This window comes from Neodiprion fabricii, chromosome 3, assembly GCF_021155785.1.
Source record: "Neodiprion fabricii isolate iyNeoFabr1 chromosome 3, iyNeoFabr1.1, whole genome shotgun sequence".
Taxonomy (NCBI): domain Eukaryota; kingdom Metazoa; phylum Arthropoda; class Insecta; order Hymenoptera; family Diprionidae; genus Neodiprion; species Neodiprion fabricii.
Genome location: NC_060241.1, coordinates 27,382,975 through 27,408,525, shown reverse-complemented (window position 1 = coordinate 27,408,525; position 25,551 = coordinate 27,382,975).

The window sequence follows — 25,551 nt, the reverse complement described above, 5'->3', positions numbered from 1 at the left end:
ACTGGGACGGACCACCCCTTAGATCTGCTTTCGAATCCCGGCACGACGACGCTCTAGCCTAAGGTCCAGATTAGGACAGCCGATACGGAACGATAATTCCGGCTGAAATTGGCGGAACTCTGCGCAGAATGTGGCGATAAATACGAAACAAAGCGAAAAAAAAAGATAAACCAATAAAAACAGAAAGAAACGGAAAAACGAAACGGAAACCGAGGAAAACAAAAGACGAGTGCTTTCACCAAAATTACAACAAAATCACATACAACACAAATAATTATTTATAACTCACACTAGCCGACATTGACAGATACTTTCAATTGGCGAAATCTCTAATTCTTCCGTCTCGGAATCGCAGAATCTGCTAATTCACAAGAAATTAAACTTTCATTTTTGCATTGCTGTTTATTTTCTGATAAAAACCCAACCGTTGACAAACGAAATCAAGCAACGTACGGTACAGCTTGATTTCCATTGAATCATCGTCAATCGCTCACGATTAAACAGGCTAATTGAATCGAAGTGAATCTTTATTTTACTTATTTATCAAAGTGAACTCGTACTGATCACAAAATTTCGTTATTAATATACCGGTGCACGAGTTGATTCTTTTTCAACACAAAGGCAAATATTAACCACTCTTGATATAGCGGATGACGTGTTCTGGAAAATATTCATCAATTTTAATTGAATGAACGTTTTTTGTGACCGCCACCCGTCATCATATTGAAATCGAATGAATGTTTTCAAGCACCAGAAAGCAATGAAATCAATGTTATTTTACCACGTGAGCAAATATTTACGAGTTTTTCAACGCGCCATGCGGTCAGGCGAATTAAATGGCGGAACGGACAACGTCGTGCAAACGAATTTGAGACAGCGAATGGATAGATGTCGCATCAGAGGGGGTTCCCCGTTTTCCGGTCGCGGCTCGGTTCGTTCAAGGGGGACAATTAATTTCACCTAATTATAGAGCCTAGCTTCGCATTGCGAGATGTGTAGGTTATATAACGGCACAGTGCCCGGCATGCCTACGTACGGGGTGGAAAATAAAGAGGGAGGAGAGCAACCGATGCGAGGCTGAGGCTGAAGGGAAGGACCCGGTCAAAAAGCGTTGCTGAGCCCGCTGAGAGGAGGACGCGATGCAATTAACCGTCGGGACACTACGCACACTAAGCGCAGTTAAGCTGTTTGGAAAAGTAAGGGTTGTCAGGGGCTGCGCAGGGAAATTCCGCCATCTAATCTGGGCATGAAATTCCGTATACCACTAGAGCCAAGGGAGAGTGCGGAAAATTCGTGGCGAACGGCGAGGTAACCGGAAGAAGTCCAGAACCCTCGAGGGTCTGATACGTCGATACTGGACTCGGTTCTTCAGTTTTCTATGGTCGATTTCCATTTTTTTTATCTCTGTCTTCCGAGCCCCTCGACCAGTTCGCGCTGACGTCGATCTATTCGCGTTAGCAGGTGATGGTTATGGCGGATAGCCACGCCATTATTTGATCTTCTCTGCCGAATATGACAGTACGAATAACAGCGTGACGGAAAATTGTTCCAAGCCAACATATAAATATACCGTTTCGGTGTGAGAGATATCGAAAATAAAAAAAAAAATTTTAAATTTCATCTTTATCCTCCGCGTTTCCCGCCAAGCATTGATTCACGTGACCCGGGAAAATGTGACAGTTTGGAATATGCGTACGCTGGAATAAATTACTGCGTTGACGCTGACGGTGGTCAGCCTGGAACATATCGAACGGTGCGGGGCTTATGAAGGGACCCAGCCTACCGATTATGCGTATAGATTACGACTCCGAATCTGCGAGGTAATTTTGACGAACGACACGAGGAGAGATTTTCACGGAACAAATATCATCGTTTCCGGGGATAAAATTATGCCCTGCAGGGTGGAATATTAAAAGTGTTTTTGCGCTTCTGAATACACGGCTTTCCCTGTTGTTTGTAGATTGTGAAAACAAAAATTTGAAATTTTTATTTCTTCATCGCTCCGGGTGTACAATTGATGTATGGATAGAGTACGAGTTTCGCTCAGAAACGTATTAGCTAAGAGCGTTATGAATAATTTTTTGTTATCCCTTTAATTACGTTTCAAGTGGGCTGTTTTGTGTACACCCTCTACTCGTCGTCGAGTCTGAAGAGGAGAGAGGAGACGCTCAGCGTAAATACAATCTCCAGATAATGCAAGGCAATTATACATGGTCGCACAATGAGCATCCCTATCTCGCGGGTCCCCCTTGCCCCTTACCTCAGGAAACTCACACCACCGCCTGGTAATTTATTTAACTTAACTGGAGTTATTTCGCAAAGTCTTCTAATAAATAAAAAGACTAACAGTGAAATGAAACAGCGAATCGAGTTAAGCGTTCAAGATAAATTAGATGGTATTTTATATTATACATTCGCCAAAGGACGTATAAATTTTATACAAAACTCAATGTATATACACATACACACACATACGAGTAAATATACACGTGTGCTACAATCGAATTTATTTCAGTTGCACGCACATTCGCGTGGTCTAATCTCGTAACTGAAAAAAAATTAACGGATGTGAAAACTTTCGCGAATGCTTCGAGTACCTACGGTTTCTAATCTTTTAACGCTACGATATTCCTTGGAACTGAATTTTGGTGATATTTTTTAGCATCATGCGCGTTCGTCAAATTGACATTAATTTTTGACCGAAAGACAGTTCCTGTACAACTATTACATGTGTCATATCTACATCTCGACGTTATGTTACTTGTACCAGGAACCAGCTTCTTTTCCCACCCGTCGAATATAGGAGAGTTGTTGATATTATGGAATAGGCGTTGGAGATTTCAGGAGAGAATATATACGGCAGTGCTGTTTGTATAATTGACAAAGCAAGTATAACAATGAGATAACAGGGCTTTCAATATCATTCCCGCAAATCAATCAGGTTGGCGTGACATTAAGGTGCAGTACTCGATCGAAAAAAATTGTTTGGAACGATTTTACCCGCGCGTTGTAATTTCTCGGCTCATGAAAATCGCTTCATTCATCTCAAATTTTTTGTTCTTTCACAATTGTAGTATCAAGGATTTCTTGAACAGGTTCACCCTCTCCGAATAAGCTGAGATGATGGAGAGGCTGAAAAGAAAAATTCCTTAATGCATTTTCTGTGTCAGTTCAAGTCAAAACTCTTTGCGTCGTAGTCGAAGAAGCTCCAATAGCTCTTTTGCATAAAAATGGCATTATGCAATTTTTCAAGAGTCTAGCAATTTCTAAACAGACTTACGCAACTTACCGTCACTTTTAAAATGACATTATCACAGGTACGGCAGATTTCAATTTAGATTCGACCTAACTTAAAAACGAATCCCGCGGTAAAAATTGTCGAGTAATCGATTATTTAACGTTGGCCAATTGTTTGAACTTTGATTGTTTGGTGTGAACATTGAGAAATCTTGCGGTGTGACAAGATTGGAGTATAGGTGTAATGATCTTCGAAGCGGACTAAATTACACGATCCAGGCCGGTACTTCGCCGAGCCTAAAACTTCTCAAGAGGAGGGACCAATTGGGGTTTAATTAATTTTCCCAAATGTCCGGGCACGTATGTGCGGTATAGAGGCATAGGTATACCTAAGATACGTAAAATACGTATAGCTGTTCGCTATTACCATCAGAAAGGCGGATGGGTGGGTAGGGTGCAATGGTAGGTAGAAACAAGGGGCCGTAGGTTGAGAAAATCACCTCGGAAAATATCGCGTCGCGCCAGGGAGCCCGAAAACACGAAGGAAAAACTCTAGACGACTGCTTATTCACATTTAGCCGAGCCAGTTCATTTACCGGGTGACGGGGCAGAACGAAGGAATCTCCCCTCGCCCCTCACGCGGCCAACGTATACGGTTTCCGGCGGCTCGCGAGGACGTCGGAAACACTAGTGAAGTTGGCCTCGAGGTCCTTTCCCGGGCACTAAATCGCAGCCGACTGTAGGAGAGCGAGAGAAAGAAAGAGAGAGAGAGAGAGTTGGGGATCCCTCGACGTCACCGCGTAGAAACGCTACGCGGACCCCAATCGACGCTCGCAAGGAAGAGCGCCGCGACGCCTGGATCCACAGCCCGAGTGGCTTCCCGGCGTCCCGGCATCCCGCGAAATCTCTCCCCGCCCTCCCTCCCCCACCCCCCCCTATAGACGCACACACACGCTGACTGGTTAAATTTATTCCCTGGACCATTTTGCCCACTCGGAATGGTCGCGAAAGGAATCAAAGATCGTTTCGCGTACGTTAGACGCGATATAAAACTACGGTATCCAGCTTCGGCGCGGTTTTCGAAAGGCGTTCCATTTTATCCCATCGTGCGTTACGAATTACGATGGATAATTCGATGGGTTCGAAAGATGGCGCGATGTTAGGACAGAGGTCTTCGAGGTTGTACCTGCGATGCGAGCACAAAGCAATTCCCTGTCACGCTCTTGTATGTTCCGGCATGGGGTTGCATCAGTCAGCAGGTTGGCTATATAGGTACGTGACCAAAGAGAAAGACGAGATCCTCCCGCGTCCCTCGAATTCGTAGAGAAAAGTTATTACTTATTTGCTTTGGCTCTTCTCGAGCATTTGGATTCGGGCCACGCCCGATGAAAGAATAAAGCTGTTCACTTTTGATACCTACACGAAATCCATTGTGGAGGTGAACGAGCTATTGACAAAATGAATGATGGTTATACGGGGCTAACATATCCCGCCGTTCCCTCACCCCTCTCAGCACTCATAAATCGTCTTTTATACAACGTACCGTTTCTACTATATACTACAGAGAGCGGTATATCCTTTTTCGCAGTATTCCCAAAAGGGACGCGTCGAGCTATGCATAACGGGGAAAAAGTATTCTCATCTTTGCAATCAGCATTCTACGTCCAAGGAAGAAACATGAATCGACGAATTACTTCTCGCGCATGGTTGTAGATCAAGCCGTGCAGTCTTTGCCTCGAGCATTGAACAACCTGTATACATATACTGTACATACATAATACATATACTTATATTGAAAACGGTTTCGATGTAAAACGTTTCGGGAAGAATAATATGTACCCACTTCCGGAAAAATACGTGCATGTAATATATGTAGGTATATCATCGCGTGTTACATATGAGTTTATTCATGGTTTTCCGATTTAATATACCTTGTATGTTTCGCGTGAATTGCAGAGATGAGCTCAAAACCTAATGACGGTTATATAGTGTTTGTAGGATATTTGAATTTCTAATAAACTAAGAATATTGATTATTCTCTGTTGTCTGATTCTGGTTCGTAAGGAGAACATAGTTTCAAACGTGATTATCTTATTATCATACAGACCAATGGAATTTCATGCCGCTGGAGCTTAACCATCTAATCTGAAATTAATCAACGTGGTACGTGTTGCGCTATATATTCTAATTAACATACCTAATTCTGACAAATCGACCACCGTGTTATATTACTACAGGCAAAGTTTTCAAACCTTATCATTTCTAATTACACTATTTTTACTTCACACTTTTTCGCTCAATGATGAAAATGGTAGAAAAGTTATGTGATAAATGAATCTAGTCTTTGAGTTCTGACATTGATTGTTACATCATATTCGTTTCGGAAGAAGAAAGAAGATGCAAGAGTGAATAGAACCTTTGCTACTGCATAAAGAACGTGAAAAAAGTTCATCGCAGTAGATATATTAAATGCGCGAAGAACGCGTCTGCTACTTCTCTATCAAATACAAAAAAATCGCTTATCCGTGTCCCTTCTTACCGAGTCATATTAGGTCGTTGAAATAAAGTGGTCCATTTTGCCGAAGTCTTTCCTATAATACGTACCGCCAATGGTAAGCGCTTAAGCTAGACGTAGGGTATAATACGGGACTTGTTAAGGCATCCGAATATGCCTGCAGCGATAGGCAGGCAGGCCGAAGATACACAACGGGATCGCAGTGTGTGTAGGGTAAAATGCGTCGCGTAGATCAAAAGCGCGATGGCGTTATAATAGTCGAGTGGCATTATCAGCTGAGTCGCGTTTAGGGAGCCTTTGGCACCCGGGTAGGTACTTTCGTAGGTGGGTTCGTCGACCGTGGTTTGCGGGTCTTAAAATGGGTCCGGGTATCGGGAACCGGGAACCGGCAACCGGGAATCCCGCCGTTTGTAGTTTGCGGTACCGCCACCCGCCCTGTGACTTGTCGTAATTGACTACTTCGCCCTCCAGCAGAGCGCGGTTTCGTCGTTCCATCAGGTTCGAAAATTTCATTATAAATTCAATGCGTGCTGGTGCGGGAAAAGTGATGAACACGCGTCTTCCACGCCCACCGCGAACAACTGCCCCGGGAGTTGTTCGAATGAAAAATCTAAACTGGGAACCGCAGGCAATTCGTTGTCGGTACGCCTGGGCGAATAGACGCCGAGTGGGAACCTACGTACATGCAGGTATACCTACACCTACAACTGCGTCTCGATACCGGCATGCAGGCTGTAGGCGCACCACCTTGTGTGTGATTCGAGCTAAAGTTTCGTCATAAAGCGTCGGGCGAAGCTTCGCCAAACAAGTGCATTAAACCGGGTTTGCGCATACCTGCACACGACGTCCTCTTCGCCTCCCCGAGAAACGACCTACGTCATATCGACGTCCCTGCACTCTTGGCGCTCTTGGTCCTTTTTGCCTGGAAAAAGACGAGCTTTCGCGTGTGAAATACAAGCGTCGGTTCGGTAAAACCGTACCTGTGCCATCCCATTTACCATATTGTCCTGCGGGACGACGACGGCCCGAGTGAAATACAGATCAGAAGCGCAATGGGGCGCGAAGATGTTTACGCCAGCGTCTCGACGACCAACTCGCGGTATACCGACGTCGAGCGTCGTGACGCTCGTCCCTCGGGCGTGGATCATGATTCGGTCATACTGGATCCAGCACCTTTCATCCGAGATCAGATTCTGGCTTAACCGGCGGCAGAAAGGGGGAGCAGCTTTTCGCCCGCTAGGTGCGCGGAATTATCACCTCGTATATCCGACGATTGTCCTGCGACTACCTTCCCGCCGTGAGAGAATTGTTCGCACTTCAAAGCCGGAGCCACTTGAAAAGATCACCTCATCGCCATTCCGTTTCGTATCAAGATCAGGGCGTCCCGGGCTTTGATCAGCTGCTGGAATGAATTAACGAAGTGAGCCGCACTCCGAAGGAAGCAAAACTCGTTTTCGAAGACTGCGATTGGTCGTTGAAATTATTGGCGTAGTTCGATTTATGCTCAACGCTCACTCGGTACAAAGTAAAATTCACTTTCCTGCAAAGTGGTGAGTAGAAACGAAATATCTACCCTGGTATGTATTGCGTATTATTCGTTCCCACCCACTGTGATCAAACGGCAAATTCGAACTCGAACGCAAAGTTTTTCGCTGACTGGACTAAACTTGCTGTATCCTCAACTGCGAATATCATTAAATGCAGTTCTTCTGAAGCTTGTATAGAAAGTTTCGGACAAAGTTGTTCGAGATCTGCTCTCTTGCAGCCGTTATAACGCGATGCGCCAAGTTGTTCACGATCTCAGTGTGTTCCACAATATTCACGATGATAAAACTTGACCAAAGTGTGATTCCGTCCAGTGAGATTCGAGGTGAATAAAAGTGTGATACGGAGGTGAATGGAGCGAGGAATTACTGTTCTTGAACCGCGGCATTGTCATCAGTCCTTCACGGACTAGACGAATAATTGCGTCTAGGCTCATCAGGGATAAACCAATTAGGATAAACCTTTTAGTATTCACGCCGCTTTTCATTATGTAAGAGAGACGTGATGAATGTCTTTAAATTCTCTGGCGTACGAACAAAAAGAGATTTCTTGAAAATGTCGTTGAGATGAGGAATTCAAGCGTGTTGTAAAGGGAGAGAAACATACCCTGCACTTACGTGAATTTGGCTGAAACAAAAATAATCCGGTTCTTTATATACAAAACGGATAAGTCGTTGTTGTGAATGGATGCAAAGAGACAGAGAGAGAGAGAGAGAGAGAGAGAGAGAGAGAGAGAGAGAGGGAGGGAGGGAGGAAGGAGGAGGAAGGACAAGAGATGGACGAGTGGAAGAAAAATAATAAAAGTACGAGAAAGAACAATGGGTTCCTGCAGAATAAATGTCGTTTACTCCAGAGCCATCCTTGGAAATAGAAAAGTAGACAGCTGGGAACAATGGGGAATCTTTTTCGAAAGTCGTTAGTCAGAAATGCCCGGGACTTGTGCAGAGTGGACTTTAAGGTTACTCTTCGAGCGTTTTATGTACACCAGTTGAGTCGGGTGTGAGGAGTTTGCAGACAAGCAGGCAGTTGGCTCGAATAAATACAAATTCCTTCGAAAGTCGATGGATCAACTACCTCCGCCATCGGTTCGATATTTGCTCCAGCCTTGGGGGAAGTGCGAAGTGCTGTTTGTTTCCTATTTCTGGAATAGCACGCTTCTGGCCCGGTTGCGACCCCCCGGCAGCGCTTCGCGCGCCGGTGGCTCAACTTTGTTAACACGATTGTACGCGACACCTCCAATAGTCTATTACTTTCCGAACGACGTGGTCTCGGAACTTTGGAGAGATATTTTTGTTGCGGAAAATTTACCAAGACATACCTATCCATCCGAGACTTCGCGCCGCGTGAAAGGCAACGTGTGCCTCGCGCTGAATCCAACTCTGCCGCCATATCCTATAATTCAATTCCGAACTTATAGCTCAAGATTTTCCCCTGATTTTTCAGCCGCCTAATTCGATCCAAATGCCGGCGGTGAAGAGACTCCGAGCGTGAATTCGCACTTCCCTTTTAAAGTCAGTTATACGTGGCCACAGCCATCCGTTGATAACCGGGAATGCGAAACGCTGTTGCCATTACGTCCGCAATATATCCGCCTACTTCGTTATGGGAAAAACGGATCCGCCCCGCCTTACATCCGCATGACATAGAAATAAAAAATACTCCCTTCCACCGACAGACCTATAGTACAAACCTCCCCCGGGGGGCCGAGAAATATGCAATGGAAGATTAAGAATGCGAAAAATCCAGCGTCGAGTTTCCGAGTGAATAGATGCTCGTCGAATTGATTTATAACCCTCCTCCGTGCATCTGGAATTTATTTTCAAACCGGTTACCTCTCTACTCGCGCCTTGTCTCCGTACTCATCTTTCAAAAGTATGAAAGAATATTGAAGCCAAATAGCCATAGCTGCATGGGAATATCCAAAGGTGGCCCAAAGACAAACGAGTTTAACTGGGAAGGTACGAAACGAAAATGGCGACGAAATAAAAGCCAAAGACGCATTCAACCGCTGCGATCCAAGCGCAACGACAACTCGGGCAATTTATCGTTTATCGGTGGCGAGCATACAACATACCCCATAACGTCAACCACCCGCTGATGCTGTTTGCACATACATTTAGGTATACCGACATGGCAGCCGGCGCATCCAGGCGTGCCTCCTTTTGCCCCGTCTCTCCGGCATCTCGTGAACCGGAACCCACAACGGATTTCCACCGCCCACCAAGGGCAAACCTGCACTGTCCAGACTCCAGAGTTCTGCAAAGGACTCTCTCCTCTCTAGCGACGCTTGCCCCGTCGTCCCATTCGACCCGCAGAGCCATTGACGATGCACGGTGAATTATTATAGCCACTCGCCTAACTCGAGTCACGAACCAGAATGTGGTAATTAATACGTGACTCTGATTTATAGTGAGAAGGGTACCCCATTCGGGCTCTTACGTACCTTATTAATCAAGGCACCGCCGAGTCGATGCCTGATATTTTACGGATGTCGGTGGGATCGCGAAACTGCCGTGTCGATCTTCCACTGCGGAAAGATGACGCGACTGGCTATTCGGTATAGAAATCACAAATTTCGCGATTGATTGGCAATTCGCGCGTATCCGGCACAAGGCTTTTGGTTGAGAATGATATTGTCCCCTTTCTCGGAAGCTCCCATACCCCGAGGGTGCCGGCTCTCGGAGCGACCCTTGGACACGTAATATTTTCCCTCTATTTTTCTTCTCCTTACAGCTTTGATCGTGAGGCTGCTTCGTTCTTCAAATCGAATGCGAAACGAGTAATGGCCTGTGCTGTGAAATTTGACTACCTGCAGCAGATATTCCGATACACGTCTTGCGAATGTATGTACTTACGTACGTACGTCGAAGTTGTATCTAAATGAAACGTTTTCTGCGCGTATAATCCCGACATGCTTCTCGAGTTCGAATAGTCAGACATTGCGTACCCACAGGGAATTATTAACGAAGCGGTTATCTTGCCGCGGCACATGTGGAGCTACCTGCTCCGGCGGAAAGCGTGTAAGCATCAAAGGCTGAATAAACCTTGCACACCTGAGATGTCAGCCTCGGGACACGGAGGTTGGATTTTGGATCGTCGTGTTCCGCTATGATCATGGCGAGGCTGTTATAACGCTGAATTTTGAAATGAATACACCTTCGGGGATGTGAGAAGCCGCACGGAAATCCTAGTTATGCTCGAATTATCATTCATATTCCAGCCTACCACGTATGCTCGCATCTAGTCTCGAAATATACGTTCAACTTCTCAACGCTTGACAATTGCGCTCGATTTTTCATTGCGCGCTGCCGGATCGCATGCGGAGGCTAAAATACAATGAGCGTAAAAGACGCACGAATTGCAACTGAGGAGAAGGTCAAAGAATATGATGGTAGCACCGCGAAGCTAGGTTACCTACACTTCTCTAGCTCTCTTCCGAATCTAATATCGCAGGTTTACGGTCGCGTTTCAGAACGCCAGGCTCCTTGCCTTTTTGCACGATTTCCCGTTTCCAGGGTCGTACACCACTCTGAAAGAGGATCATTCAATCAACGGAAAAAGGGACCGGCTCCCGTCACGTAAGAAAAGGATTATTTTTTTCTTCTCAATACGGCTGTCTGCTTCTCTTCTCATAGGTAATGCCGTTGTGATTCTACATGACAAAGTTATAGGCACGTGTGTCGTACGCCTGTAATAGGTGGGTGGATCAGCGCGTAAATAGGATCTGTTGCATATTTGAAATTTCATAACTTGAAGAATTTCTACAATAAGAAGGGTATCGGACCACCGTATTACAGATTCTGTTGAAACTTCCTGAATCTGAACTTCAGAAAATACAAGAAAGCCAACCAGCTCCCTCCGGATCTGAACTTGAACAACACGGTGATAGCGAAAGATCGGACTCAAATGCAGCAGGCTCAACACAAGGCCACTCGCGACGAACTTCAACGGCGTGTAGCGGAAGGGGAGACCAATCTTCGTCTGGTGACTCGGAATGGCAGAACGACAATCATGAACAAACAATCACATCTACAGTATCGAGCAGAGAACACTTTACATAAATGTAAAATAAAATAATATAATCAATTCCAAGCGGAGTGAAGAACGGCTCGTAGATGACACTACACGTCAGAAGCTTCATATTTTGAAGCGAAGACACACCCCTACAAGTTTCAGCAGAACCCGTAATCCGGAGGTCTGATGCTCTCCTCGTAAGAGTCAACTTAGGGCCACATTCTTTGGAAATTCTTGAGGCTTTTCTTCAACCTGTCGCGAACTTTGTTTTTGACGCATAGTAGAAAAAAAATGAACAAAGTTGCCAATATCCTTGTCTGGGTGCTTGAATGCGAGGTCACAAAAATTGATAAGTATTGATATTTTCACGTGAATGATTTTCATACTTGCTAATGAACGAAGAAAACTTTTCATTCGATCGCAAGGAAACTTCACTCTCAAGTCCAATCCAGCATCAAGCTTTCGGAACCTATATTGAAGATATTAATTCATATTTACCACTTTACGGATCAAGAATCATTCATCTTGGCATAAAACAGCAGACAATGACTGCGTAAAATGCAGAGAGCCACGTGCGAAGTAATCTCGTAAAAGTTCCAATGATTCGCAATTGTGAAATCTGGACACCGATCGAAGTTTTCGTTGTGAGGAAGAATATCGCCTTGATTTCCTTATACGCTAGTTTCGGTGCTTCAAAGGAAGTAATGGCACCTCGAGGTGGCGATGGTAGCGAATATCTGAATATTTCATGAAGCCAGTTTACAAACTCTCAGTTTGGTACAAGTTTCATCCAAAGATTTTCTTCCGCACCACTTGTATATTAGCACATTGTACGTACGTAACGTACACGTACGTGCATCACGCGCAAGCCTGCATAACCTGCAAATATTCAGCTAGCAAGCATGGTTTTACTTAGTGCAAAAATAAACTTCGCTATACCGTAGACAGAAACTGATATTACTCGTTTGTCTGTGAGTGGCAGTTCGATATAGGCGAATAAAACGTACGTGAACTCGATAAATTTAGTCAAACTCTGCTCTCAAATGTGACTTGGAAATTTTTTCTCCCCCTATGCCGATCATGTACAGTTGGCACTAGCTAAAATTGAACTCGCAAACCGTATGTTGTGCGAATGCGCCAAGCTACGCGGTTAAACTTGAGTTCATTTTTGTTTGCTTTCACCACATTCTGCGCTCGGGCTGAAAAAGTAAATTGCGGTTTAAATTGAATGGCCCACCTCGGGGCTTAACAGCTTAATCTCCTATTCAAAGAAAATACCTACCGTTACAATATGCTGAAAGTTACGGAAAACAATGGTTTTTTTTTTTGTTTTTTGTTTTTTTTTTTGTATAAATTACGTACAACGTAGCAGAGATTTTTATAACGGTTTCTCAGCTCCCGCTGCAACGGTGTAATCGAGCCAAATGAAAGACAAGCAATCAAATTTCTACAGTGTAAGATATACCAATAAGGAAATTCGGAGGGTTGAATCAAGAATACTGGCTGTAACATCATTTTCATTAAAAACAGAGGCTCTCCTTTTACTCTCGAAGAGTTGGCTCGACGGTGTTACTTGAGTGAAAAGGTGGTTTCAGAAGCGAGGATCGTAGCTAAACTTTCCTGAAATAACATAAATGATGTAGTACCTATACATACAAATGTGTACTTATGTAAAGTTGCCATATCATAGTCGCTGATGCGAAATAATTTAGAAATGAAAATGACGTAAGCTTACAACTCGAGTATTCTATTGAACTTTCGGACAGACGTAACTCTAATATTTTTCCCAAACATCCCCGAACAGTGGAGCGCATCGCGCAAAGCGATGTACAAAACCCGAACTCCATACCCGTACCAACGCCGGGAGAAAATATATTGCCTATTCATTGAAAAGCTTTCGCCAGCTAGAAAAGCGTTGGATATATCAGAGTAGAAATGTTTTGCTATTTATTCTACTTAAAATGCCCGCAGTAAAGTATCCTCTTTGACATAATACCGCAGTATATGGAATGCGCCCCCCTCCCCCACCCCTTGCAGTGTTTCACGATTACCCTTCCTGTACTTACACGTTATACGTACCGCGCGTAAAATATTTCCGAATACCACGCTAGAAGTGATAGCGAAGTAACCACGACGCCGCTAATATATTTACATAATTTTGTTGGGAACAAGTTACAATATTGGCTACGTGAAATTCGGAATCCACGTTATTTAAAATATGTGTCTGTCTCTGCGGTATCGGTGAAATTGTTGCTTATTTCTCAAACTAAATGCGCTTTGCGTCTGATTCTCTGTTGTTCCTGCTAACTTTATTACGGCTAATTTAACCAAACGATACGGCCGCTAGAAAATGGAGAAAGTCCGAGGATAATCAGGTTATTATGACAGTTATTATAGCGTGCGTGAAATTCACGATGCATTCATTCGATTCTTGGATGCTGCAGGCTCATTGTGAGATGTGTGTTTTATTCAATTTTGTTGAGTAAGCGATGGGAAAAACATTACCTGAACTATTCACACAACATTAAAATATGGCGCAGTTAAATTATTCAGCTCAAGCATGTGACCCGTTTGATATATTTGATTTGGATACACAAAGTGTAGATTAAAACTACCTTTCAAACCGATCGAGTTGTGCACCTTGATTATGTAAATACAATTACCAAGTTTATAAATTAATTACGAATAGCGTCACTCTTTCCCTTCGACGTTACGAACATGTTACAAGCAGCGTGCAGCTTCGGGATACACATAGAGGATACGCACGGGGCAGGATGAGAAGTCGGAGGCCAGTTTCATCGCGATCGAAACTCGGATCTGTACAAGTTTCAGGTATCGCGTACTAGTTGAATTACGAACAATAAGTGCCGCTCGCGACGGATATAAGTATTCCGAGTTAATTAATATCGTCAATGGATTTCTTATTCTACTTGATCGTAGTCGGCGAGTATTGGCGAATGAAATTCATCTTTCTCCAGAGTTTCAAGGCATTCCCCCGAGTCACGGATTAAGCTAGATTGGTTATTATCGTGGATCGGCGTACTTCCGGCGATATACTTTACGCGACATCGTAAAAAGACCGGGGCAAAATCGCAGCGTCGACAACTCAAAGTTATACGATTCCATACCTATACATCTAGGTATGAAAGATATACCTGTAGATACAGATACCCGCCCACTCGCAATGCGTACTCCGATCCATTTCTTTCTACGTGCACGTCGCCCTCGCTGAAAACCGTCCGTGATTTATACACGCGCAATGTCGCTGATGCTCAATAGAAAGCAAAGAAAGTTTCCCGGGTTTGTACACCTACACCCAGGTACGTTTACGCGTACGTATGTATGGCGGGCTGGAAGTCTTGACTGGCTGGCTGGCTGGCTGGCTTGCCGCAGCGGTGGTCGGATCCTTCGCAATGACGTAAGTTTCAACCATTTTCGGAGAAACGTAACGTCAAGACAAAGCCGGTAACAGTGACAAAGCGCGTTGTACGAGTACTTGGATAGTAGGTACCTCCTAAATGTACAGGTACACGCGCCCACACGCGCAGACAAACGGATGCATGTGTGTACGGTTATACGGCAGCGAAGACAATCCAGTTTCCTGAGGAACAATATGGGTCACGTCTCCTCGCTATCTCTTTAGCTCTCCGCTCTCCCTGCACTCCCGCCTCTCTAATATGCGTTCCTTTTCAAAACACGCGGAGAACTTGCAGAGGACGTGACGAATAAGTGAAAAAAGAAGAGGGCGCAAAGGATGGGTTCGAGGGACAAAAGGTGATAAAATTTAATCATACGAGTTATTCATGAAATTCAAACCGTACTCCTTTACACATACTCTACACACACACACACACACACATGTATATATTTATATAGAGCGCGTTCAACTTCCCCGCGCGAGGATCTCCATCGTCATCGCGGCGAGTACAGAATCTGCAATCTTATCCGATACTGATCTCTGCTGTAGCTGCAGCTTCTGTTTCGAGGCATATTATTCACCTTTCTTTACTGCTTCCTTTTCGGAGGAGTTTTCGTTCAGCATGAATTGCGGACGAAGCATGTTTCTTCCTGGAGGAACAATACCGTCGCCGGAACTAGCCGATGGATATATATCGGCGGTGTGGCGCGAATACCACCGAGTGTGCCTTATGGCGCGATCCTAGTTCGCCAAAACCCGGTGCCACGGATTGTCAATATCGCACCACTGCAGAAGTCGTTTACGCCGTTTTTGGCCCCTGGCTAATTCAAGTCCCTCTCGTTCTTGCCGCTCAATTACCAATCACTAATTACACAACGGCTCAGACGATGTAGAACGGCTTTTTGCCCAACTACTCGCGCTCGTTCCCGTCCCGCAAGGATATATCTACGGAAAATCGTCACGTTTGTTTTCTACCCGCGGAAAAACCGCGGCGCTCTAGGTGAAAAACGAAACAAAAAATCCAGGCAAATACTAATCACGAAACAATTCGATACGGAGGAACCCACTGCGATATACTCAGTGCCGTGTAACGTTACTCTGAAATTGCCCAAGTTTTGTTCGCGCGAGGAAACTCCCGCGGGTGCAAAGAGAGAGAGAGAGAGAGAGAGAGAGAGCGAGAGAGGCAAACAGCAAAGTGTGTAACAACTTTGTCAGTGAAATTTGACCCATGGTAACACATGATTTCCCGCTCGGCCAACATACATGCATACCTACATATGTACACTGTTTGCAGTGTTTGAAATCGCAACTAGTTTCGACGCGGCGAGAAAGGCTGCTGCTGGTTATTGCCAGATGCTTTCATAGAGGGGCGTTGAAAAAGTTTCGAGTATCTATACGTCATCGCTGTAGCAGTTTCGTCCGGTACTTATGCGGTGAAAAACACACGGCGTTGCTTACCAAAGGCCACTCAACACTTTCAAAGTCGATACATGCAGTTCCATTCCGAGGATTGAATATTGGCTGAACATTTTTACGTCGAGATAACCGCACTACAGCATCGAAAAGAGGTGTAACTCTGCTGTTTTATGAAGCGTATTGCATGCGCGCTTCGCCGTCTCGGATCGAATCGAGTCAAGTTTCACCATTATTCGTCTTCGATGGTGGTACGACTCGAATTATTTTTCTCAGCTGTACGATATAATCAGTTTTCAGTAAGTCTGTACCGTCAGGTACTCGAATGTCCGTCGATTTCTAAACGACTCTGAAAATTGTTTCAAAATCAATCAGCTCTACGAAAACGTAGACAACTTAGAGAGCCGCGCGCCCTCCGTTCCATCAGCTCAATTCGAAGATCGCCAAACTGGATGAGATGAAAAGCAATTCAAGTTGAAACGTACGGATGAACCTATGTACGTGTAGAGATATTTTTATAGACTAGATTTCATATCGAGCTTTCTCGTACATAGATATAATACACACGTAAGGTACCCAGAGCTGTGAGAGAGTTGAAATTCTCACGAGCCGATCTCTCATTTCTCTTGATTAATGAATCTGGGGATATTTGTGCGGGCAATAAGTTTCGCCGAGCTAGTTTTCTCTCGCTCTTCAGCTTCGTCCAGACGAAATCGACGTTGACAGACGCTCGGCGTCTGCGTAGGTACCTCCACCCATTGATACGGTAAATATGTACATACATGCACATACCGAAATCTCTTGGGTACTAGGAGACGACTGCAGAGCTCAACCCGAGTGAAATCGGGTTGTCGAGGAGCGACGGAGAGCGCTGAATTGTTATCTTACTTCGACGGTTTGATCCAAACGCGAGAAACCCTCCTCGGTGACCTGAAATTTGCGAATTTTACCCCTCGCGTAGGTTAATCGGTGTGGCAGTTTGCTCGAGCACGCGTACCGAACCTCTACTCGGCAAACCGATGAATCTGTCAGTACGGAGGTGGAGTACATCGATACAGGCGCGTGGAGCCGTGATTAAAGTCTGAGCAAGCCCCGGATTTCTCTTCCGAAGAAGCATTGTGCCCCCGTGCCGCCCTCGGATAAACGCGGGGAATCGATTACCCGCCCCCGACGAACCCCCTCGTCTCCCCTCGGCGAAAATTAACAGGTACAGAGATTACGGTACACGGTTATGGCGGGAGAATTTCCACGTTCTCTCGATATTTTTTTTGTTTCGATTTTTTTATTTTCAACTTTTTTTACTCCTTCTATATTCCCTTTTTTCTCTACCCCGTGGTTTTGTTCCCAAGCTTGCTGAGCGAGGGTGTGCCAACCAACCAGGCAAGCAGCCCGTGAACGCAATCACCGCTCGCGGTGGACTGGGATCCGATCCTGCGGATCAAGGCGGAGGAAGTCGAGATACGTATTTTTTTAGAAGACGAATTTATCTTCGGTATTATAAACCAGTACAATTCTCGAGTGGCTGCTGCGAGAATTTGAAAGGAAAGTTTATTGACTAATTACCCAATTACGCGAATACCCGGCTTGGCTCTGATTCGTTTATTCTTGGGACTGCTGCTGCTGCTGCTGCTGCTGCCGCCGCCGCCGCCGCCGCCGCCCCTCTTAAGAACACTTCGCGTTGTATCGTCCCTCGCATACCGAACAAACCGACCCTCTGCAGGTGTACCAAACACTTGCACCCCGCGTCACGCCCTTGGGTATACCCAACACCTTCTCCAATTTACCGTGACTTTCACTCACGAATACTACACGCAGACGCGCCTTGTCGCGGTTGAGAATCAACCAAAACCGTGTTTAATCCCCCTCTCGATTCTTTCTCCGTTCATTGAGAATGTAAAGGGATCATGCTGTGTTTCTTGAAAATATCGTAATGTAGGATTTTTGCAGCAGAACTAATGGAGGATCGAAAAGGTTGAAAGCACTTGTATGAAATGTGCATTTTTCGCATAATCAACGCGTGCATGGTTCAAAATTCCTAATAATTTTGGAAAAAATTCCACATTATCTGCTGGAAAATCCACAATATTTCGGTGCAAGCTCGAGTTCGTATGCAGTTGTGGTGTGAAGTTTTCATTAACTGTATAGTTTAATGATGTAAATTTTACTCGCTGGAAGCAAAGTTCGTATAAACTTTTCCACCTCAATACAAAAATTTGCTACACGAATAAGCATATATGTCCTTAATACCGAACTTAATTAATAACTTCTTTGAAGATACGTTTCAGAAAGAAAGAAAAATACGTTTTTGCAACACCTGCATGGAAAGTCCATTTTTATGCACCATTCACCAGCACCGAAAGTAGTCTTTTATACACATGTGCGGGAAAAACTTTCGCACATTGCCGGCGGCATAAGATAAACCTTCGCACATTGCTAGCGGTGTGCGAAAAAGACGGTCGCGCTTTTATCCACAGTTGCGCATTTCGCAAACAGCTGCACTAGCGCCACCGATGGAATAGTTTGTCACTCTTTGTAAATGGTGCATAAAAATGGACTTTCCATTACAGGTGTAGCAAAAAATAGAGTTCGATACACGTGCGAAAGTTGGCAATGCCTATCTCGCGTGAATGCGCCACACTCGCCCTTCAACTCGTCTCCGGACTCGTGCTGCGCCTTCACGCTTGTGCGGGCATTGCCACCTTCGCGCACTAGTATCGAAAAACACTATTAAATTTTAACGGAGTGAGTCAGGCCTTTGCGATTTTGGTGATCTGTAGGGAAAAACAGGATACGGGCATTTAAACGAGAGCCTTTACTTTCTACGGGAAGTTTCGATCTCAGACACGAATGTTTACCTATTTGCGCGCGGTTTGATTATTTCGTGTTTATTCTCGAGCGGTGAATAGCAATATTTCAAGAGAAATGTTTGTCCGAGTCGTTATCGGACATATTTAAAAAAACGTAGTTATTACGGACAATTTATTCGCCCGACGATTGACGAGTTGCAAAAAAAAGAATGATATCTTTTCATCCGAAACACCCGGATGTATACTCCTATAAGCGTATGGGAATACAGAGCATGCGTGTGAAAGGGAGGCACATATAGACGTATACATGCCAGGTCGCCGCCAGTAATTTCCTTTTCCCCTAAAGAGCTATAGCGCCGCGGCCGGAACGGGACGCCTATGGGCATGACGTTTTTATGCGCCGGCCTCTTTACTGTTATGCCAGGAAACATGAAAATTGTTGGGAGGCAACTGCCTGGAGGAAAATTTTACGCGGTAGGTCCTTAATAAGATACCGAAGAGTCCCATATCGTTGGCTGAAACAAAAATCAGGAGTCTTGAGGAGGATCGGGGGTTGCGGTGTGTTTAGGACGGTATAGCCACCCCGGGACGCGGGAAAGAAAACACTCGAGCGGTAAGGATGAGCCGTGCGGAACGGGGCGGAAAAAGAGAAATAAGCCAAGAGGAGAAGCCGGCGGAGGGTGGGCTCTGATTTTCCAAGGCGTTCCGACTAATTATTGATGGAATGCCATCGCCCATCGAAGCCGGGCCGGTGCGGCTGCTGTTTTCGCATTTTTCCGATAATGCCCTGACCCGATTGACGAACCCGTCGCGTCGTGCCGAGGGTTCCTCGGTTTTTGAATTATCAGCCTCCTCGGGCAGATCCTGGCATCCGAAGAGGTTCGGTAATTCTCGTTCTTACCACCGTTAAATCTCTCGAGCCGATATTCCTCCTGCGGTGTCCGAAGTACTTACCCTGTATAGATATGCTCGAGGATTGAGTTATTCGCAGACCGTTCTCGCTCCTCAGTCGCTTTATGGCGCAACTTTTGCTACCCTCCGATATTCAACCTATAGTTAAATTTTTTTTCACCCACATTTCGATTCCAACTTCGATACGCACTCCGCCCGGCTCCCGGTACCCATACAACGGAACTTTGCTAATCCACAACCGGACCAAAAATCGCTAGGTAAACGACACTGACAAGTCCAATGGGTGCTTTTCACTCCTCGAACTCCGTTGCTGTGCATTTAGATAGCTGGTTCATGGAAAAAAAAGGAATTATCTTGCGAAAAAGGGTGCTTTTCAATTTCGCTGTATGTCCGTCCCACTTCACGGGTCAGATCGGTTACCTACTCCATTTATCCACTAATGCCGAAACAACGTTCAAGTCAGAGGTGAAATTATTATAGGAAATTAGTCATCCGGGGATGATGATGATGATGATGATGATGATGATATGCTGAGTAACGCGACCACTACGACGAACACCGTTCCCTGTTACCTATAGATGCCGCGTTACCACCCCTGCTTCAACAGGCCAATAAATCGCAACCCCGAATGTGTTGTCATGGATCATCTTATAAGCCGTACGTTACAATTTATGCCCATCAGATGCTCGGAGCATACACTATACGCGTATATTACACGTACACTCTTCCCCGTTACCTATCCGCTGGGCTTGCGTTAACCCCGAACTCCGCAATACTTTCCTCCTTGCTCAACACACAAACTTATTTATAATATCCGCATTCCACATGTCTCCCGGGCGTAGGTGCGTGTATATATCCACGTGTCTCGCCTCCTTTAAGCTCCGACAAATCAGAAGCTGAGCGTTTATTTCCCAGCTGCCTTCGTTCCGGCGATATTAACGACAAACAGACCTTCTTGTGTTCCTTTAGTATGAGTCACTTACAATTAGTAATGGTGGTTCGAAGTGACGTTCATGTAACCTTTATTCTCTGAGAGACTCTGCAGTATGCGTATAGGACTAATGGAAAGAATCAGTGGTGTCTGTGTATGTGATGAGGACCTTCTTATACTCTTTGCTACATAATTCGTAGCCCATCATTACCGCCATTTTAACAAATGCGGATGAAATCTCGAGGGAAGACGTTTTTAATGTCGAAAAGTATTTCAAAACACTTGACACAATTCAGATGAACTTTTAGAGCGTTTTTTTTTTTTCAACGATGCGAAACCTTTCGAGATTTCTTAAAACGATCAAACTCGTCCGATTATTATATTTAAAAATTTTAGCATACGGGATATAAGTGTAACGCCATTGCGATAACTGATTGCTGATTCGAGCACGACCGTTTCAGTCATTGGAGTAGATTTTTCCGACAGCGTATAGAGCAGTGCAGAGAGCCAATGCCATTGATATGATCTGGCTGACCCGCATCAGTTCGTGAAGCACATAATCTCTTGGCTGGATTAAAATGGGATCTATAGAGCACGATGTAGGTGCATCTGGCTTTCGGGTGCTTTAACCGTTTAATTTGTCAGCAGCACGAAATGCTCTTTGCGCCAAAGTTTGACATGGTTTATTGCACAAATTACGACTGTTCTCATGCCGTTCGAGATAACCGGAAAGAAGCTGCATGGCGTTGTTACGCAATTTCAGAGATAAAACTGGCTAACAAAACGGAGAAAAGTTTAAAGGAAAATTTCTCATGCCCTTGTGGTAAATCACACTTATTATCGTAGTATCGGTATCAAAGTCGTGTACACTTATACATTGGATTGTATCAAACAAATCGACTATGGTTTTCAAAATTCAAGTCGAAAATATTCTTCCAAATGACGGAAAAATAGTGCTGTCAAAGTTTCAGCTGTTAATATTAATACATAGAGGTGTATGCTCGCGATTTTATATTTCCCATTTAAGGGAGGTAAAGCTTAAACGGTCTACAATTATACGTCTTTTTACAGAGAAAATGAAAACACCTAGAGTAATTCGAGTTTGAAGCTTTCATTATTTATAGTTTCAAGAACATTTAGAATTTTTTTTATTGAAATTAACAAAATTGCGACATGGCGCATATAACGTACGACCACGTTTTTAAGCCGGTGGCGTAGATTCCTCGGTCAATTTTTATCCGATCGACTTCAAATTTTCAAAAGGTTTTTAAGGACCTTAAATAACTTTTGCAAGAGAACATTTATCATTAAATGATAAGAGACTTTTTGTCTAGAGCATTCAATTCCCTACAAAGATACGTTCGGGTCTTATCGGTACACTAATGCGTTGAGGAGTTATAAAATTACAAAGTTTGAAAAAACAAATTTATCATGTTATTTAAATCCCGAGTCGAAATTCAGAACCTACCTATTTTGGTAATCTATGTGATTTTCTTCTTATACGAGAGCCGGTTCAATGTCTTGAGGTCTTCAAAAAGTACTGCAATAGCGTCTGGATTGGTGATTATGGTATATTATTCTATTTACTCGGAATAATCAGATGCGATAATGGACCAAGGTTGCGAAAATATAATAATTCAAATAGTAATTCATTATCTGTTACAAAAATAATAAACAATAACCCAAACGTAAGATTCCTAATCGCCCAAAAATTAAATAACCCAATAATTGTCAAAGTATGAAAAGTGAATTTAAATTAAATTAATTATCACCAAAGTAATGAGTATTCTTTTCATTGACGTTTTGAAGGTATTGATCGTAATATTCAATGACTGAAATTGTACAATCTATGGTACAAGACCTGTAGAAGCCTTATGGATGTAGAGAGATTTCAAAGATGTCCCACTTTGAACCTAAACGTGGAAGAAACGGATATGTCGGCCAAGTTTGGGTCTAGAATAGATTCTCCTTTCAATACAAAGTTATTCCTTCTCAGGTCCTACCAAACGTTGGACTTTCATGTGTACACGAGGGTCTAAATTTCGACTCGAGATGGAAAATAGAAAATTGCAGTCATGCATTTTTAAATATCATACATCATACATAGTATTAAAGTTCGAGACCAAAGTTTGGATGTTCGGATGTTCAGAAAGTGCTGTAACCCAACATTTTTTTTCTCTTTACGTCATCGATCTATAGGAATGGTCGACGACGAAAATTCCTCAGTCTGGAAACTACCGCGCAGTAGAGCGGACGGATGAGAATCGCGCTCCGCAGATTTCGAGTACCTGGTTTTCTACCTCCGGGTTCGCTTCCTGGTGCAACTGGAGTTCCAGGACAAGCGCTCCGTGGTTCCTGCGCTCCAGGTACGTTATCTGGTAAAACTTAACTTCCAGAACAAGCGGTCCGTGGTTCCTGCGCTCCAGGTCCGCTACCTGGTGAAATTCGACTTCCAGGACAAGCGATCCGTGGTTCCTGCGCTCCAGGTCCGCTACCTGGTGAAATTCGACTTCCAGGACAAGCGATCCGTGGTTCCTGCGCTCCAGGTCTGCTACCTGGTGAAACTCGACTTCTAGGACAAGCGCCTCGTGGTTTCTGCGGAGCAGGTACGATACCTGGTGAGACTCGACTTTCAGGACAAGCGCTCCGTGGTTCCTGCGCTCCAGGTCCGCTACCTGGTGAAATTCGACTTCCAGGACAAGCGATCCGTGGTTCCTGCGCTCCAGGTCCGCTACCTGGTGAAATTCGACTTCCAGGACAAGCGATCCGTGGTTCTTGCGCTCCAGGTCTGCTACCTGGTGAAACTCGACTTCTAGGACAAGCGCCTCGTGGTTTCTGCGGAGCAGGTACGATACCTGGTGAGACTCGACTTTCAGGACAAACGCTCCGTGGTTCCTGCGCTCCAGGTCCGCTACCTGGTGAAACTCGACTTCCAGGAGAAGCGCTGCGTAGTTTCTGCGCTCCAGGTCCGCTTCCTGGTGAAACTCGACTTCCAAAACAAGCGCTCCATAGTTCTGGCTGTCCAGGTCCTTGACCTGGTGACTTTCGACCTTCCGGACTAATGTTCAAGTTTCAGTACCATCAAACCAATATGCATGCTTCGGATGACAGTTTGAATCGGAAAAAAAACCAAACGACCAGGATCAACAAATTGCAATTGGTGAGTGGCTGGCATACTATACATAGGAATACATGACAATAACGTCGTTCAATTAGAACTAAAATTGCTGGGCGTAGTGTTTCGAATCTGTCAGCACTTAGCTGATGGTTCTGTGGTATTTTTTGACGAAATTTATTGTCATAGAATCACTATACGTTATACTTACATGCATGTGTAAACGTGATTTGTAGCATTGTATAAAAATGTTACATGCACAAAGACAGTGTTTATTCTGTATACTGTGAAGCAAATACCAGAATTTTTTGGGGAGTCATCGTGCCCCAGTCTCCCCTACAACTATGTCATCTGGTGAAACACTGACAACGAGTCAGCGATTGCACGAGCACAAAAACCAGTTACACTACGTATCCGACTCCGAGCGAGGTTTAGCGAGCAAGTTTTTTAAAACTAGTTAATATTAAAAGCTGAAACTTGCAGAGCATATTTTTTTCGTCATTTGGAACAATATTTTCGACTTGAATTTTAAAAAAAAAGGACACTCGATATATTTGTTAAATCTGATATACATATAATTATAATTACCGGATGTATACAACGTGACACTGCAATTTAGGTACCTATATTTACGCACGGGAATATAGAACCGATCCTTATATTCTTGTAACTGTAAATCGAACCGGCTATTATGTTCAAGTATGGAAATTTTCATTGAAAAAATCCAGATTCATATACCCTCGACAGCATTTCCAGTTCCAAGCGAGGATAAAAGCAGCACAATTGATACGTCGCGCGTCGGAGGGAGAGAAACGTAATCAATTTTTCCATTTCACGGTTGGTTATAATAACACGCGGAAGGATCGAACAAATATTTTGATCTCTTATTTTATGAAAAGCGATGAAATTTCAACCATACCAACGGTTATTGACAAGCGCGATTTCGTCACGAGTCCAATTAGTCTCGAAAACATAAACGATTTCGTCAATTATCGAATGATTCACGTTGAAAGCACGTGATATCTTCCCCAAGTGAGCCACACGTTGTGCACGATTTGTTACCAGTCATTGGGCTAGGCATCCCGCACCTTCGACTGAGTTGAAACTTAAATTTGACAAAGGAGGCGTCACGAGGCTGACCGTTAGATTGATTTTCGGCAGTATATTGTGTCTCTCAGGCAAGCTTACTTTACCTGCCACTGAGTTGGATGGGTTTTACCCTCTCCTCGTCTCCAGCCGCGAACCCCACCTTGTATTTTGACATCAATCAACTTTCCGCGTCAAAGTCAGTAGTGTATATATAAGAGTTCTAGACCAAAACATACCCATGCTATTGCTACCAGCGGGTAACATGCATGACGTAACATGCATGACGTAACCGGTATACTCGCTCGATTTGCTGTGTGACGAGCGGCCATTTTGATGGCGGCCATTTTGATTTTTTCTTAGCCGGATGAGCAGCCATTTTGATTTTTGCTTAGCCGGATGAGCAGCCATTTTGATTTTTATCGTCAGACAGTTTGATAATGCGATTTATTTCTTGGCCAGATGAAAAGCCATTTTGATTTTTCACCGTCACCCGTAAACTTCCACGCTAATAGTTTGCCCCCAGGGCGAAAAATAATATTTTCCACGTACTTCGAC